Here is a 17,044-nt window from a genome sequence, read left to right as displayed (position 1 = left end):
GCTTGGAAAGGTAATATAACCCATATAAAATCACAGAGTTCTATAGTTAGAAATCAATTGTGGTTAAGTCAATTCTAGAGTTCATACTTTTGGCTTCATTATGTTATTCTTCCCTTACAGTAACACTATAATAAAGTCAAACAGAGGAAGGATTTACAGCCAAACAGAACTGAGTTTGAATTCTAGTTTCAGTCCCGTGTGTCTGTAGAAAAGGTACTTCCTCTCTCTGTGCCTCAACTTGCTTATCTAAAATATATATGGATAACAGTAGCCACCTCACAAGTTTCTTTCTGGTGATCAGCTGAAATTTCACTGCAAGCAAAGACCATAGTAAACCACCAAAACATCTTAGCTATTTTTGATCAATCTGTGAGGTAAAAAATGAAGTTTAAATAAATGAAACCATTTTTGAACTAGAAAACTTGGTATCGTCAATAACATTTACTGCAAGTACTTAGTCCTTAAGTATTTAGAAAGTAAGGAGCTACTTCTTATAAAATTAGTTTGAATTACCAGAACGACTAATGAATCACATAACAGGTCCAAGAGAAATGGCCAACGAAAGAAAAAAGAATAGAGCATTTGGTTGTCATCAGGACAGGTGAATAGTTTGTAAGCAAAACTAAACAAGTTTTTGATCTGGTTAAGTCCCAGAGCAGAATGAACATCCTGGGACTTCCTAATGATCATGAACACCAGGGCCCCCATTTCTCCTCCTCTCTCACTTTGTAGTTAGCTGGGCAGGCAAAGCTTATCAGACTAATAATCTGAGAAGGGTTATGAAAAGAGCAGTGACATCATCTGAGTTGAGTATTAAAACAACGCCCTGCTTTTGGGGTTGAGAATAGTCTGCAGGGAGCCAAAGTCGGGAACAGGGAGCAGAGGGTTGTTAGCATTGTTTAAGGAAGCGATGGACTAACATGGCGGAGTAGAGGGGGGAGAATTGTTGGAATGCGGATTCACTTTAAAAAAGAGCCAGCAAGGTTTGCTGGCGGAGCAGATGGGGCGGAGAGGAAGGGGGGAGAAATGGGAAGAGAAAGAGCAAGATACAGACACACACACACAGACTGATTCTGGTCTGAAACATTGGAAAGACCAAGTTCTTCCTTGCTCATGTAGAGACGTTGATCAGGGGAGGGTTTGGGCTGGAGGTGTCCACTTGGAAGTTGCCATGTATAAGTAGAGGGTGCTTCAAGTCAAGAGACTTGATAAGGCCTCTGAGGGATGAGCTACAGGGAAGGTGACGCTGGCTTGAAGTAGGGTGGTGGAGAAAAAGGCATCAGGGGTGACTCGGAGGTCTTCCGCCATGAGGAATGGAAGAACGGAGTTGAAATTACTGAGATGGGGGCAACCAGAGGAGGAACAGGTGTGGGAGGGGTAATTGGGAATTTGATTTTTGACCCATTACAGCTGGAATTTCAGCAGCAGGAGAAAATGGAGCAGGACAGCTGAAGAAGAGGGAGCCCAGATGAATGGTCGGGAGCTGCATAAAGCGGCTCATGGGCTGCAGTGCACTCTCCTTTCAATTTGGAGAGAAGTTCACGGTTTCCTCTTTGCCAAAGTCTGCAAGTGCCTTCACGTGGCCCAGGGCAGAGGACATCATTTTCCTTTTACCCACCAGCAAGTTTAGAATTTTCCAAGTTGAGACTCAAACAAGTGAAGTTTCAGGTTTACCTTCTCCATTTTTCTTTCTTTCTTTCTTTCTTTCTTTCTTTCTTTCTTTCTTTCTTTCTTTCTTTCTTTCTTTCTTTCTTCTTTCTTTCTTTCTTTCTTTCTTTCTTTCTTTCTTTCTTTCTTCTTTCTTTCTTTCTTTCTTTCTTCTTTCTTTCTTTCTCTCTCTCTCTCTTTCTTTCTTTCTTTCTTTCTTTCTTTCTTTCTTTCTTTCTCTTTCTTTCCCTCCCTCCCTCCCTCCCTCCCTTCCTTCCCTCCTTCCTTCCTTTCTCCCTCCCTTCTTCCCTCCTTTCTCCCTCCTTTCTTCATCCTTTCTCCTTCCCTCCTTTCTTTCTCCCTCCCTCCCTCCCTCCCTTCCCTCACCCCCTCTCTCCCTCCTCCCCCTCCCTCCTTTCTTTCTTTCTTTCTTTCTTTCTTTCTTTCTTTCTTTCTTTCTCTTTCTCTTTCTTTCTTTCTTTCTTTCTCTTTCTTTCCCTCCCTCCCTCCCTCCCTCCCTCCCTCCCTCCCTCCCTCCCTTCCTTCCTTCCCTCCTTCCTTCCTTTCTCCCTCCCTTCTTCCCTCCTTTCTCCCTCCTTTCTTCATCCTTTCTCCTTCCCTTCTTTCCTTCTCCCTCCCTCCCTCCCTCCCTCCCCCCACCCCCTCTCTCCCTCCTCCCCCTTCTTTCTTTCTTTCTTTCTTTCTTTCTTTCTTTCTTTCTTTCTTTCTTCCTTTCAAATTAAGTGAGAGGCAGGCAGGCAGAAAGACAGACTCCTGCATGCACCCCGATTGGGATCCACCTGGCAAGCCCTGTACCGGGCAATGCCCTACCCATCTAGGGCCACTGCTCCATTGCTCATGTTAGCACCTGAGATGAGGCCATGGAGCCATCCTCAGCTCCCAGGGCCAACTTGCTTGAATCATTTGATCCATGGCTGTAGGAAGGGAAGAGAAAGAGAGAGAGAGGGAGAGAGAGAGAGAGAGAGAGAAGGGGGAGGAGTGGAGAAGCAGATGGTCACTTCTCCTCTGTGTCCTGACTGGGAATCGAACCCGAGACTTCTACATGCCAGGCCGATGCTCTATCACTGAGCCAACCAGCCAGGGCCACTCATTTTACTTTCTTTTACCCAGATGACTGGCCCTGGAAATCTCTACCTACAGCTGACCCAATTCTGGGGTGACTCTGCTACTTTCTCAGGGGCTGCAGCCTTCATGGCCTACACCAGGGTCCGAGACTCTGGCCCTTGGGCCACATCTGGCTCACTGCTGTGTTTTCTTGGCACACGGTCACATCCAGGCATTTCCAGCTGCTTTCATGTTCTCACCGCACAGCGGAGTGCTGGCACCAGAAAACACAATGGCCCACAAAATCTAAAATATTACTATGTAGCCCCCCTTTCCAGAAAAAGTTTGCCAACCTCTAACCTAAACATAAGTAGTACATCTGAAGTTAAGCTGTTCACCCTAAAATATCTCCACGAGATGTATATATAGACCAACAGAAGCAAAATGGTTATTCAATTTCATAGGCTCCAAACTCAAGAGATAAAAATTCACTGAGTTCACAGAATTTTTAAGAGGAGAAAAGTTTGTAGCACTACTTTTTGGGAGTGAGATTTATTTGTACTGGTGCTTCTTTTGAAAACCTGGGCCCTGCCTTGATGTGCATGCCTGTGTTCCCATACCAAACCCTGGGCCCTGCCTTGGCGTGCATGCCTGTGTTCCCATACCAAACCCTGGGCCCTGCCTTGACGTGCATGCCTGTGTTCCCATACAAAAACCTGGGCCCTGCCTTGACGTGCATGCCTGTGTTCCCATACAAAAACCTGGGCCCTGCCTTGATGTGCATGCCTGTGTTCCCATACAAAAACCTGGGCCCTGCCTTGATGTGCATGCCTGTGTTCCCATACAAAAACCTGGGCCCTGCCTTGACGTGCGTGCCTGTGTTCCCATACAAAAACCTGGGCCCTGCCTTGACGTGCGTGCCTGTGTTCCCATACAAAAACCTGGGCCCTGCCTTGACGTGCATGCCTGTGTTCCCATACAAAAACCTGGGCCCTGCCTTGACGTGCATGCCTGTGTTCCCATACAAAAACCTGGGCCCTGCCTTGATGTGCATGCCTGTGTTCCCATACAAAAACCTGGGCCCTGCCTTGATGTGCATGCCTGTGTTCCCATACCAAGCCCTGGGCCCTGCCTTGACATGCATGCCTGTGTTCCCATACAAAAACCTGGGCCCTGCCTTGACGTGCATGCCTGTGTTCCCATACAAAAACCTGGGCCCTGCCTTGACGTGCATGCCTGTGTTCCCATACCAAGCCCTGGGCCCTGCCTTGATGTGCATGCCTGTGTTCCCACACCAAGCCGTGTCTTCGGCAGAGTTTGTTGACATGGTCAAGCATACCTCCTGGAAATACCTGTGGTAGAGATGTGGTGTGTTTGTGCTAGGTTGCGAGGTACTGGAAGTGCTGTGAAATCTCATAAAGTAAAGGGATGAAACACTATATTGGTCTCAGTATGCATGTGTCCATGTACTTGTGTGTGTTTGTGTGGCAGCATACAGAGAGAGACTGGGAAACAGTTGGGGTAAGGCAAAACCCAGCTGGCTCAACTGTTTTGGGATTTGGAGACATCTAATACACCCAGACTTTGGAAAACACCGTATGACAATTTGATGGAGCATGAACACAAAGGAAAAGTCACAGTGGGGTTTCACCTTCAAAATATACAACTACTGTCATCATCACGAATGACTTCAGCATCAGAAACCTCTTCCACAAATCTGGCCTGTGGGTCATCTGGAGTCCTCCGTAGTTGTGCACGAGCACAACCACACTCTTGTCATTACTTGAAACTGCCTGATACGTGCATTATAAATAGTAATCAGTCTAAGCTGTGCAAATATGAGAGTCGCTTCCTTGAGGCTTGTGAGCTCCCTGACTTGGGAAGTATTCAAGCAGAGGATGCAATTTCTCACCAAAGATGCTATAGAGGTCATTCGACCATTGCCTGGCATAGAGTTGGTACTAAAAAAATACTAACTCAATGATAAAACAAGGAAAGCTAGATTAAATAACTTTAAAGTCTGTTCAAGCCAATTCTCCAATCTTAAACCCAGCAAACTTTTTAAATAAAAAATGTTATTTATTTATTTTAGAGAGAAAGGAAGGGAAAGAGACAGAGAAAGAGAGAGAGAATGGAGAGATCATTTTGTTGCTCCACTTATCTTTATGCATTCATTGGTTGATTCCTGTATGTGCCCTGACCAGGGAATTGAACCCGCCACCTTGGCGTAGTGGGACAACACTCTAACCAATTGAGCTACCCAGCCAGGGATTTTAGTGGACTCTTTAATAGCATTTAAAAGTGATAAAGACCATGGCGATATTCAGCAATTCCATTTCCTTCTCTGGGCACACAGGAAGCATTTCTCAGCCAGCCCTCTACCTTGAGAGGCCTTTCATGTTCTAACTTCTTTCCATGGCTTCCAGAAGTCCAACGTTACAGATCTTGGTGTCACGAGATGGACGAGCCTGGATCCCTGAGTTACTTCTTGGAAGAGAGCAGCTCAGCAGGGTTGCCCACTTGTTATGGACTTTGATATGAGTGGAAAATAAAACTTTTATTTTTTCATGGCACTTGAATTGGAGGTTGTTGGTTACAGCAATTAGTGTTCCTTTTCTATGTGCGTGCATTTGTATCACCTGGCTACATTAGATAAAAAAAAATAAATTCATGAAAAGGAACACCATGAGCTGGAACATTACTTCCTATAGAGTAGTAAAAATGAATGAATGACAGCCACACTCGCAGACACGGAAACATAATGTTGGGCAAAAACATATTTACATAATGTAAATCACATGCATACATACCATATGATGCCATTTATATAAAGCTCAAATCCAAGCAAAACAAAACAATGTATTGTTTAGTAATGCAAGCATGTGGTAAAGTTGAAAACAAAGCCAAAATTCAGGACAGTGTGAAGCCAGAGGAGGGCAGAGGGGTGAATGCTAGTCAGGAGGGCACCATTGGAATAAAAACTTCCTGGCAACGTTGTAGTTCTTAAACTTGGTTGCCAGCACACTGGTGTTTATTTAATTGTTCTTTGTAATCTAAATATTTATGTGTATCATTTTGCATACATGAAAAATATGATGGAGTCACATCTTATGCACCTCTGTTATTCAATCCAATCATACAGGCATTCTAAATATTCACTTATACATAATTATGTAATATGATAGTCAATTGTGGTCAGCACAAATATACTTCATTATGCACCGCTTGTTATTGAATACACAGAAAGTTTATAGACACTTATTCCTAGGGAAGATTGCATATACAAAACCTTGAACCTGGGTGATTTAACGCATTTTTGAAGATAATTTTGACCAAATGTATGTGTTTTTCTTAATTGCTCACATTGGAACCCAAATCTTCGATCAGATGCCACTTTGTTATATGATACGGATCACTCTAAGGTAGTGTTTCCCATAGGTTCATAAGTTAGTTTTGGAATTTGAAATCTTCAGAGTAATTTAATTATTCATTTGCTTGTAGGAAGGGCGCCTAAGCCAAGAGGTTATAGTATCTGTTCTCGCCTGGAATTAAATATCTCTCGCTAGTTACAGGGCTTATATATTTCATGCTGATTAGAAGTACTGGTTAGCAATTTATCTGTCTTTGATTAATTAAACATGGGAGAAACCAATTTGTTACTAGTCTCAGCTTGGAAGATGAAATTTATCAAAGCGTGAGGCCCTTGGGAAGAAATTAATAAAATGAATTCCTGCCGATGAAAAGGGTTAGAATCAGTGTCCTATATTAATTCAAATTTATTTTGTGTTCATTCATTTATTAACTCATTCATTTATTCTGCCAATATCTTCTGAGTGTGAACTCTGTGCCAGACAGTCCTGAGCATAGGGGATAGAATGGTGGACTAGTCCAATCTTCTTGCTGTAGGGACTGAATGTTTGTATCTCTCCTGCAGATTCATGTCTTAGCCCTGATACCCAGCGTGGTGGTATTTGGAGATGGGGCTTCTAAGGAAGTAATTAAGGTTAACTGATCTGTTAGGATTTGTGTCTTTATAAGAAAAGACATCGGCATGATCTCTCTCTCTCTCTCTCTCTCTCTCTCTCCTTCTTCCCTTATACACAGTAAGGAAAGGCCACCTGAAGACACAGCAAAAAGATGGTTGTCTGGAAGCCAGAAGACAGCTCTTCCCAGAAACCAAGCTGGCTAGAACCTTCAGCTTAGATTTCCAGTCTCTAGAACTTGAGAAAATAATGTTCTGTTGTTGAAGTCACCCGGTATATGGTGTTTTGTTGTGGCAGCCTGAGCAGGCTAACATGACTGCTCTTATAATACAGCATCGTGATGGATCTCAGCAGAAGTGGTCGGTTTTGCTGACGGAGGAAAGGGTACGATCATGCATGTTGGGAGGCATTAATATAATGGTCCAAAACACTGCTCATGGGGTTTGACAGATCTGGGTCTAAATTCCCTTCCTGGTCATTGAATAACTTGAGGACTTTGGGCAAGAGACTTAATTTCTTGAGTGTCAGTTTTCCCCTGTGTAAAATGGGATAGCATTTCTACCTTATAGGGCCACTCTGAGCAGCGGACAAGCTTGTAAAATATTTGACCCAGCCCCTGCATGTTGAAGATCCTCTGTGTATTATTGGCCTCCTATCTCCGTTCCCGCATCTCATTGGATCCTCACGACAGACCGGTCAGGTGGGTGTTTGCTATTTCTTCAGTTTGGAAACAAGAGCAGAGCTGCTGGAACTTGGAGGGTCCCGGTGTGCCCACCACCAAAGCCTGATTTGTCCCCACTGCCTTGGGATTCCTCTGTGCAGCAATATTGAGAAAGCCTGGCGGGATGGGGTGGGGGGGACACTTACCTTTTTTGCTGAAAGATCTGCTCTAGTCCTTTCCTTCCAGATCAACGGTTCTCAGCCATGCATGGGGAGGGGTGATGAAGCTACCCTCGGGGAGGTGAATCACAGCCCCTGGGAGAGAGGGACACCCATTGAAAAAGCAGATCATTGATTTGATTTGATTTCATTAAAAAACATGTAATATGTTAGCATTGGCTTTATTCACTTCATAATTTAATTTAAAATGTTGGATTAGGAAGGAAAAGAAAAGCTTATGTTTATGCAAAAGAAGCACAGTTTAAAAAACGTATTGAGGCTGTTCTCCTCGAGTCTTCTCATGGGCAGGTCACGTCCTGGGTCTCTTCCCAGCTCCTGGGTCCAGCCGGGGGCTCATAGGAGGCTTCTATTAAAATGACGTGGGGCTTAAAACTATATGGCTTTTGAAGAGCTGACAGAATCCACACGCTAATAAGGATGCCCGCTGGATTTGCGAGTGCAGGGTACTGGGTACAGGAGCTGCCTAGGGTACTCCATCTAGTCAGTCTGCTGCCAGCGCAGCGAGAGCAAGGTACATTTCTGCTAATTACCATCGCCAATTAGTTGAATTCGGAATGAAAATCTTCAGGGCAAAACCACTGGTTCCCCCTGTTCATAACGAGCTATTGAATTATATTACATGGGATGGTCATTTTATGACTTACAATGAAGGGGATGTGAATGTCCCCGGAAATATGTGAGTTCCCTGGGGGGCGCAGGCAGGAAGTGAGGGGATAGGAAGCCCCTGCTTCGGGGTAGAAAAGATGTGGCAGGAGCAAGGCCACTTCCACCATGGGGACACCAGAAGCCCAGGGCGCCCCGGCCTGTGGCCCTGGTGCAGAAGGTCTCAGAGGCTGATGAGGACAGCGCAGGTGTTGCTTGTAAGGGCGTAGTGATCCTTTGAAAACCACAGACCCAGGACCAGAATTTAAGTCTCACAGGACTTGAAAGTATCCATTTCCATCTTCTGGGTGAGGAAACAGAGACCCGGAGAGGGAAAAGGATGTGTTCAAAGTCACAGCAGCTACTTCGGCTCAGGAACTTAAACCCAGACTCTGGATTCCCACCTAGCCCAGTGATCTCCCTTCTTTGTCACTAAGTCTTTAATCTCCAGGAAAATCTGGATCGGAGCCCCCGGAAAACTACCTGCATCGTCACCACCATTTCATCATTCTGTGTCTGTTGGCAGCGGGGCAGGAAAACAGGGCAGTCAATGGTGGGATCCAGTTCAAGACGTGTGTGGGGAGTGGAAAGTGGGAGGGAGGGTAAGACAACTTGGAGGTTAGTCATCGTAGCAGATCGCCCTTAGTCCGAGGGCTGAGACGAAGGGAGAAAAGAGTTCGGCCAGGACCCAGGAGCTGGTGTCCCCTCGGCAGGAACTGAAATTTTGGAGGAAGGCCCAGTCAGCAAGCCCCAGCAGTGGGGGCAGGGGTGGCCCGGAAGGCGCAGGACTGCAGAGGAGATGCAGCCAGCCTGGAGTCACCTCTCACAGTGGAGAGGAACAGGAATACCCTCATTTCTCTTTTTTTTTTTCTAGTTTCTAGATTTCTCGCCCATGTTTCCTACCAGAAGAAACTACTGAGAAGCTAGTGGGCAAGGGAGGCCAAAATGTATAGTTTGCTGAGATCAAAGCAGAGCAAAGAACAGGAGAGAGTAGAGCTGAGAAAAATAGGTCAACAAGCCTCCAATAATGTACTTGCCCTTCTCTTGGGGCTTCCTCAACGGGTTAACTTTCAGATCGCTGGGTGATAGGGACACGGGTGAATATTAGAGGCACAGTTTCAGAGTTAGGGAATCATCGAGTCATGGGGTTGGGAGACCGATAATAGTCATTGGCATGTGCACGGCATGCCATGCAGGAGAAGGACGCATTTGTATTTTTCTGAAGCTGGAAACGGGGAGAGACAGTCAGACAGACTCCCGCATGCGCCCGACTGGGATCCACCCGGCACGCCCACCAGGGGCAACGCTCTGCCCACCAGGGGGCGTCGCTCTGCTGCGACCAGAGCCACTCTAGCGCCTGGGGCAGCGGCCAAGGAGCCATCCCCAGCGCCCGGGCCATCTTTGCTCCAATGGAGCCTTGGCTGTGGGAGAGGAAGAGAGAGACAGAGAGGAAGGAGGGAACGGGGTAGAGAAGCAAATGGGCACTTCTCCTATGTGCCCTGGCCGGGAATCGAACCCGGGTCCTCCGCACGTCAGGCCGACGCTCTACCGCTGAGCCAACCGGCCAGGGCCAGAATGACACATTGGAAGGAGCACAGCTTCGCTATCCTACAGACCCAGATTCAAGTTCATGCTCTTCCACCTACCAGGGGGACAACTATGGGAACATAAGCCAACCATTGTTTTCCGGTCTACTTATCTTTAAAATACAGACTAGAAAACCTTCCTTGCAGAGCTTTTGTGATATGTCAGTGGTTAAACAAATATAGGGCATCCTTAACTATTCGACAGATGCAGGTATTCAATGAATGGTAGCTCTCGGGCTTCAGCAGGACCAGTCTCCTGTGACTCTTACAGGAAGTGAATGTCCTTTACATAAATCCGGGCATATATTTAAGATTATTTTATGAGATAAGTTCAGAGAGGAGCGCTTCCTCCATTAGTGTATATAGCAACCAGCAATGTTTGATAAGTGGCTGTTTTCATACACTTAAATTAATTATGGGTACTATCATTTTAAAATACCTTTATGTTGGCTGCCTTTTTTGTGGGGTCATGTTTATTATGGCCATTGCCTTTGTGAGCCGAAATGAGTAGAGAGAGAAAAACAGATGGTTAGCTTGACTACTGGTGCTAACTGAATATAAGGATAAAAATAGTGTCTGGAGTGGAATATAGGCCGTACATTTATCTATTCATTCTTTTAATATTTTAAAGTCTTCCCCATGGGGTTTAGCACTTGTCTCAATATCATCTGCAAGGGATAATAATAATAACTATATTATTTCCGTAATGTTTATTATGTGCCAGGCTTCTGTCTTAACTGGCTTAAACTCATCAACTCTCACAATAACTCATTGAGATAGTTTCTATTATTGCCCCCATTTAGTTTTTATTATTACCTTCTTTTTACAGTAAAGGGAATGATGTTCAGAAAGGTAAAATAACTTGGCCAAGGTTGGCCCTTACAGGCTGGCTCAGCGGTAGAGCATTGGCCCTGTGTGTGGAGGTCCTGGGTTTGATACCCGGCCAGGGCACACAGTAGAAGTGCCCATCTGCTTTTCCACCTTTCACCCTCTACTTCCTCTCTGTCTCTCTCTTCCCCTCCCGCAGCCAAGGCTCCATTGAAGCAAAGTTGGCCCAGGCACTGAGGATGGCTCCATGGCCTCTGCCTCAGGCACTAGAATGGCTCTGGTTGCAATGGAGCAACACCCCAGATGGACAGAGCATTGTCCCCTGGTGGGCATGCCGGGTGGATCCTGGTTGAGTGCATGTGAGAGTCTCTCTAATTGCCTCCCTGCTTCTAACTTTGGAAACATACAACCCCCCCCCCAAAAAAAAAAAACCAAAAAAAAACCTTGGCCAAGGTCATACAAGTAGCAAATGGCTAAACCAGGATTCTGACTCTCTGGTAAGTATGGCTAGAGAAAATATCTTTGCCCTATACTACATTCCTCTCCTGATACTTATTTTAGGAATATACCATATTTTATTTTTCATTCATTCTATACCTTATATTCCCTAATGACATCTTTCTGGTGTTTCTTGTAAAGTTGAAGAAATAAGTTGAGTTAACAGAGATAATTCACATCTTAAGTGAACACTCTAAATTACCCACAAGATAAAAATCCTACCTCCTCAGGTATTTCATCAAATATCTTCATGAAATCTATGGTCATGAAGGGAGAAAATCCTCCATTTTCTGTTGAGTCAAAGCCTTGTTCCTGAGATCTTTGTTAATATGTCATCTGTGGGCATTTTTAATTTGAGCTCACAGTTATTATCATTGTTATCACTACTGAGCTCACAGCTCCCTGTAGTCAACACCCTTTCCACAATTTTCCCATAGCTCCTGGAGTGCACAATGTGTCAGTATTCAGCGTTTCTATGTCAGCTTCCGGTTTGGTTACCTATTCAACAGGTGAAGTTTCGATGTCATTTGTGAAGTCTGGCATGATCCTGTTCTTATTACGGATTAAACCTTTGAAGTCTTTATCTGTAGCTTCATTTTCAAATATCCCTGCAGTCCAAAGCCTATTTTTCAGTGTTGACATTTCAACATTGTTCCAAAATTGACTACTATAGCAACGGCAAACAATTCCTTTAATGGGCTGGATTTCTAGGTCTTTGTTAACTGCAGCAAGCATTCAGCTAAAGGAAACATAAGGTGTGTGTGTGGGGGGGGAGAAGGAATTTATGCTTGCCCTCCATGGAGTGTAAAATTTCTCAAACAACAAGGCTGTATCACAGATGTACAATCAAGGGGAAAATTAAATGTCAAAAACATTATTGTCCCCAAGAAGTGTAGGTCAAGGATATATGGAGTACTGTCCAGGAACAATACAACTATAGTGGTTTTTTTTGTGTGTTTTTGTTTTTTAAATCCAGGTTGCCTACAATGAACCATGGGTGCAGGTGTGCACTGAATAAGTGAGACGGTATCTGTCTGCTCACCTACACTTTCTTGTTTGCACAGTAATGACAGGTAAGGTGCATACATCAGTTCAACTTTGTGGAAGTTGACTCTTTCCAACCACTGTCTGCTCAGTCTTTCCTGTAGAACTGACACATCTGAAAACAGTCACCCTGAGGCCCTAGCTGGTTAGCTCAGGCAGTTAGAGCTTCGTCCCAAAACAGCAAGCTTGAGGGTTCGATCCTGGTCAGATCACGTATGGGAAGTGACCAATGAACGCACAACTAAGTGAAATAACAAATGAATGCTTTCCTCCCTTTCTCTATCTCTCTTTCTCCCTTCCTCTCTCTGTCTCTCTAAAACCAACCAATCAATAAAAACAGTCACCCTGGACTCAGTAACAGAACCTGCTAGATTCTCCCATCAGCCGTAGTGAAGGCTTTTTCTAAAAACACCACCACCATAGAGTTGTTTCGTGAGCATTTGCGAATTTGTTAAGGCTTAAGGTTTTCATCAGATGTAATCTTAGCAAATTTATACATGGAATTCTCAGCTGTTCCTTCATCAACAGAAGCTTTTCACCCCAGATTTTCAAATATTTTATACCACAACACTTGCTGAGTTTCTATATTCAACTCTCTGAATATTCATACTCACCTCTAATGTTTATTTTTTCACAGAATAGCCTGGCTGGTTTTAGGATTAGCAGGTAAATCAGTGGCATAAAATTATTGTTTTTAAATTTAATAAATTCAAAGTCAAGATCTTCATATTTTCCTCAAGGCAATGTTTCATTTGTTTTTCTGTAGTTCTTTGCCATGCTAGTCATTGTAAGACATTAACAAATTATATTTCAGTTTTATTACATTGTAGATGGTGGTGGTTCCTACATTATATTCTATAGCAAGTAACCTCATAGGCACAACATAATTTCTGCAATAATTCCCCTGTCTTTGCTATGGATAAAAATAATACTTTTTCCTCTTCTCTTTATTATTCATTGGGGGTATATTTACCTTTGTTTTTTTCCCCTTGAGTTTCAGAGTACAGTTAAAAGCTACACAAACAACCAAAAATGCAACAAAAAATATTAGTTGGCAGCAGAGGCACATGTGACGGATAAAACAAGACAATGCTGGCATCAAATGTCAATTCAGTCTTACTTTGGCACCAAACTTGCAAACAACAATATACTGTCAATTTACGTCTTTTCTAGCATTGCATTTGGGAGCAGAAACTTATTTCTTGAGTTTCACAGGCCACAGGTGGAGAGGAATTGTGCCTCAGAACAGAATAGATCCAGAGTTTCCCCTTTTACTTAATTTAGATTACAGTACTTAAATACTGAAAGTTGGAACTTTTGAGCAGATGTGACTGATACAAGGTTTCAAATTTTGAATTGATCCTGTATTGGGTTGAGGTTTTGAGGAAACTTGACATGGGCTGGATATATTTTGCACGTGGGACAATCTTTTGAGTCAAAGGCAGACTATGCTAGGATGAATAATGCTGCTCAAAGATGTTCACATCCCAATTCCCAGAGCCAGTGAATACGTTACCTTACACGGCAGGGGGATGGCGCAGGTGCGATTAAATTAAGGGCCTTGAGAGTGACAGATAACCGGGGTTAATGTAATCTCACGGGTCTTTAACTGCATGGACCATTCTTCAGCTGTGATCAGGAAAGGAGAGATGACAATGGAAGCAGGGTCAGAGAGGGGCTCTGTGGTGAGTTTTTTTTTTAAATTTTTTAAATTTTATTTATTCATTTTTAGAGAGGAGAGAGAGAGACAGAGAGGGAGAGAGTGGAGAGAGAGATAGAGAGAGAGAGAAGGGGGGAGGAGCTAGAAGCATCAACTCCCATATGTGCTTTGACCAGGCAAGCCCAGGGTTTTGAACCGGCGACCTCAGCATTTCCAGGTCGACACTCTATCCACTGCGCCACCACAGGTCAGGCTCTGTGGTGAGTTTTGAAGGTGGAGGAAAGGCTCCACCAGCCAAGGAATGGAGGCAGTCTCTAGAAGATGGAGAAGTCAAGGAAATGAAAATTTCCCTGGAGCCCCCAGAAGGCAACATCTTGGTGTGTGTGTGTGTGTGTGTGTGTGTGTGTGTGTGTGTGTGACAGAGACAGAGGAAAGAAAGAGGGACAGATAGGGGCAGACAGACAGGAAGGGAGAGAGATGAGAAGCATCAGTTCTTTGTTTTGACACTTTAGTTGTTCATTGATTGCTTTCTCATATGTGCCTTGACTGGGGGCTACAGCAGACTGAGTGACCCCTTGCTCAAGCCAGTGACCTTGGGCTCAAGCTGATGAGCTGTGCTCAAATTAGATGAGCCTGTTCTCAAGCTGGCGACTTCAGGGTTTTGAACCTGGGTCCTCCGTGTCCCAGTCCGATGCGCTATCCACTGTGCCACTGCCTGGTCAGGCAACACCTTGATCTCTTAAAGCCCAGTGAAACCCTTTTTGGACTTCTGACTTCCAGAACTGTAAGATAATACATACATGTTGTTTTGAACCACTGCATTTGTAATTATTTGTTAGTGCGGCAATAAAAAAACACATACAAGCATATCAAGGTGTTTCTCATGTGGATCTTCCTAGAAAATAGGTAAAACCCACCATGAAATATGTTTGGAGTAGGAAGAGGAAGAGATTCCAGTCAAAGCATTCATGGGATAGGTAGCCTTTGAGCTGGGCACTAGTCATAGCCGATGGAGAGAGAGCACTTTCTACACTAATCAAAGACACAGTGGCTGGAGGGATATGCAGAGTGCAATGAGGAAATCTGTGGCTACCCGGCTGTCATCCATACAAAACCCAACAGGCACTTTCTGCCTGCTGTTTCCAGACCTTTCAGTTACTATGCCTCTGGGATCAAAACCTCGCAGTATGTAGCAGTCAGACCTCTTAAATCACACTGCTTATTATTATTGCTTTTGGGAGGCCCAGTCATTTTTAGGCGCACAGCAGAGACCTATCTGAACTCTCTGTCCCTGAGATGTTATTCTTGGCTTTAGTTTCTCTGTCAGCTGTTTGAGTGACTCCAGGCAAATCATCAACCATTTCCTGGGGTTCACTTTCTTCTTCAAGCAGTTAATGGGATCCTAGTCTCTTTCTCTTTCTTACTTTTTGTTGTTGGCCACTCTTGCATCTTTGCCATGTTCCACTGCCCAGCTTCTAGGAGACTGGGAGGATGAATTAGTAACGTTCTGTCTAGAGAACTGAACTTTTCTAGAGAGGGATTTTTGAACTTACTTAGGCGAGGGAGCATCTAGAAGACATGGCCCCCTTTTTAAGAACATCATGAAGTACTGATGTGTTTAATTCCAGGACGGACAATGGGAACAGCTTCACTCCAAAACCATCTGACAATCCGTGTGGGACTTAAAAACTACAACCTAAGTGTGCACAGCTAGGAAAAGAGCAAGCTGCTGGTCTAAACATGACCAGCTCGTCCTGAGTTTTCCTGGTAATATTGGTGTGCTGCTTGGCGTCTTATTTTCTTGCCGGGTAGAGATGCTACTTTGGGTAGCAGATGTCCAAAGGTTCAGAAAAATGCATCTGGGAAGAAAACTTGACATTGCTAAAAAAAAAAAAAAATGATCTTAAACTAATTTTTTCACTGATCATTGGAAAAAAATACCATTATTTGGTTTGATGGCAGAGCACCTCCATGAAGCCTTCAGGGATGGGGATTGGGTATGAATGTGTTTGAGAATTCCCATGACTGACTACAAGATGAGATTCCTGAGGGTAAACGCCAACATCCTATTTATTTTTGTATTCTTAAACATACTTAAGTTGTTACTGCCTCTTCTTACTACTTTATAATAATAGCTAATACTTACTGAACATTTGCTGTTTCTTGGATGCTGTGCTAAGCCTGGAGTACATATTGGGATAATATTATTATTATCCCAGTCTGACAGATCAGATAGTAAATCTCACAGAGATGATCTGCTCAAGGCCACAAAGCTGATAAGCAGAAGAACCAAGATTCAAACTCAGAACTTGATGCCAGAGCCTGATCCTTGAGCCTTGAACCACTGCTCTATTCACTAGCCCTCAATCTCATTGCTTCTTCTAGGAAGCTCCTCCCTGCACCTACCATTTTTCCCCAGGATAACTTACTTCTCCCATCCTGAGCTGATGATGGTCCCAGTTTGGCACTGCCTCAAAGTCGACCCCCTGGCAGCTGCTGCAGTACCACACCCGGTATGACCACATCGCTCATGCTCTGAGCTGGACAGCAGTGCAGAGTAGCAGACAGACAGAAGACTGGTCTTCACTGTAGGGAGTCCCCCTCACCCTTGGGCTGGTTGACTGACTCAGTTTCAGCTCAAATGTTAACTTTTCAGAGAGCTATTCCCTTATCACGTTGCATAAAATATCTCTCTGCAGATGCCACTCTGTTTCATTCCTCCCACTCTTACCAGAAAGTACTCGTTCGCTTACTTGTGTATTGTCTGGTCCCCCTCTCCAAGAATAAGAATTCCAGGGAGGCAGGGACCTTCTCTATCTTGTTCACCTTTGCACCTTTAGTGCCTAGAACAATGCTTGGCATATAAAATGTACTTAAGTATTTGTTGAAGACATACATGAATGAATTTACTGAAATGTGTTGGAAGTATTGTATTTTTGTGCCAAACATTGTTCTAAGTGTTAGGAATACAGTGGTGAGCCTTGTAGAGCAGCTCACTTTATTTATTCATTTTTATGATACAAAAAGTTTTGATGCTTCCCTATTGGGCACCATGTATTTATTGATTTTTTATTTAGAAATTAAATTTATTATTTTTTTAAAATTATTTATTTATTTACTTTTTTAGATTTTATTTATTCATTTTTATTAGAGAGAGAGGGGAGAGAGAGAGAGAGAAGGGGGAGGAGCAG

The 17,044-nt window shown here is 43.9% G+C and overlaps 1 non-coding gene across 1 annotated transcript; it reads right to left on the bottom strand.

Annotated features, from left to right (window-relative positions):
* Positions 1 to 9,732: 9,732 nt before the first annotated feature.
* On the bottom strand, positions 9,733 to 9,808 carry TRNAV-GAC (transfer RNA valine (anticodon GAC)). The gene has a single exon. It is a non-coding gene; the product is annotated as a tRNA-Val (tRNA).
* Positions 9,809 to 17,044: the final 7,236 nt, after the last annotated feature.

The sequence above is a fragment of the Saccopteryx bilineata genome, chromosome 3 (assembly GCF_036850765.1).
Source record: "Saccopteryx bilineata isolate mSacBil1 chromosome 3, mSacBil1_pri_phased_curated, whole genome shotgun sequence".
NCBI lineage: Eukaryota > Metazoa > Chordata > Mammalia > Chiroptera > Emballonuridae > Saccopteryx > Saccopteryx bilineata.
The sequence above is the reverse complement of the archived record's forward strand: the minus strand, read 5'-3'. Positions and strand labels throughout refer to the sequence as shown.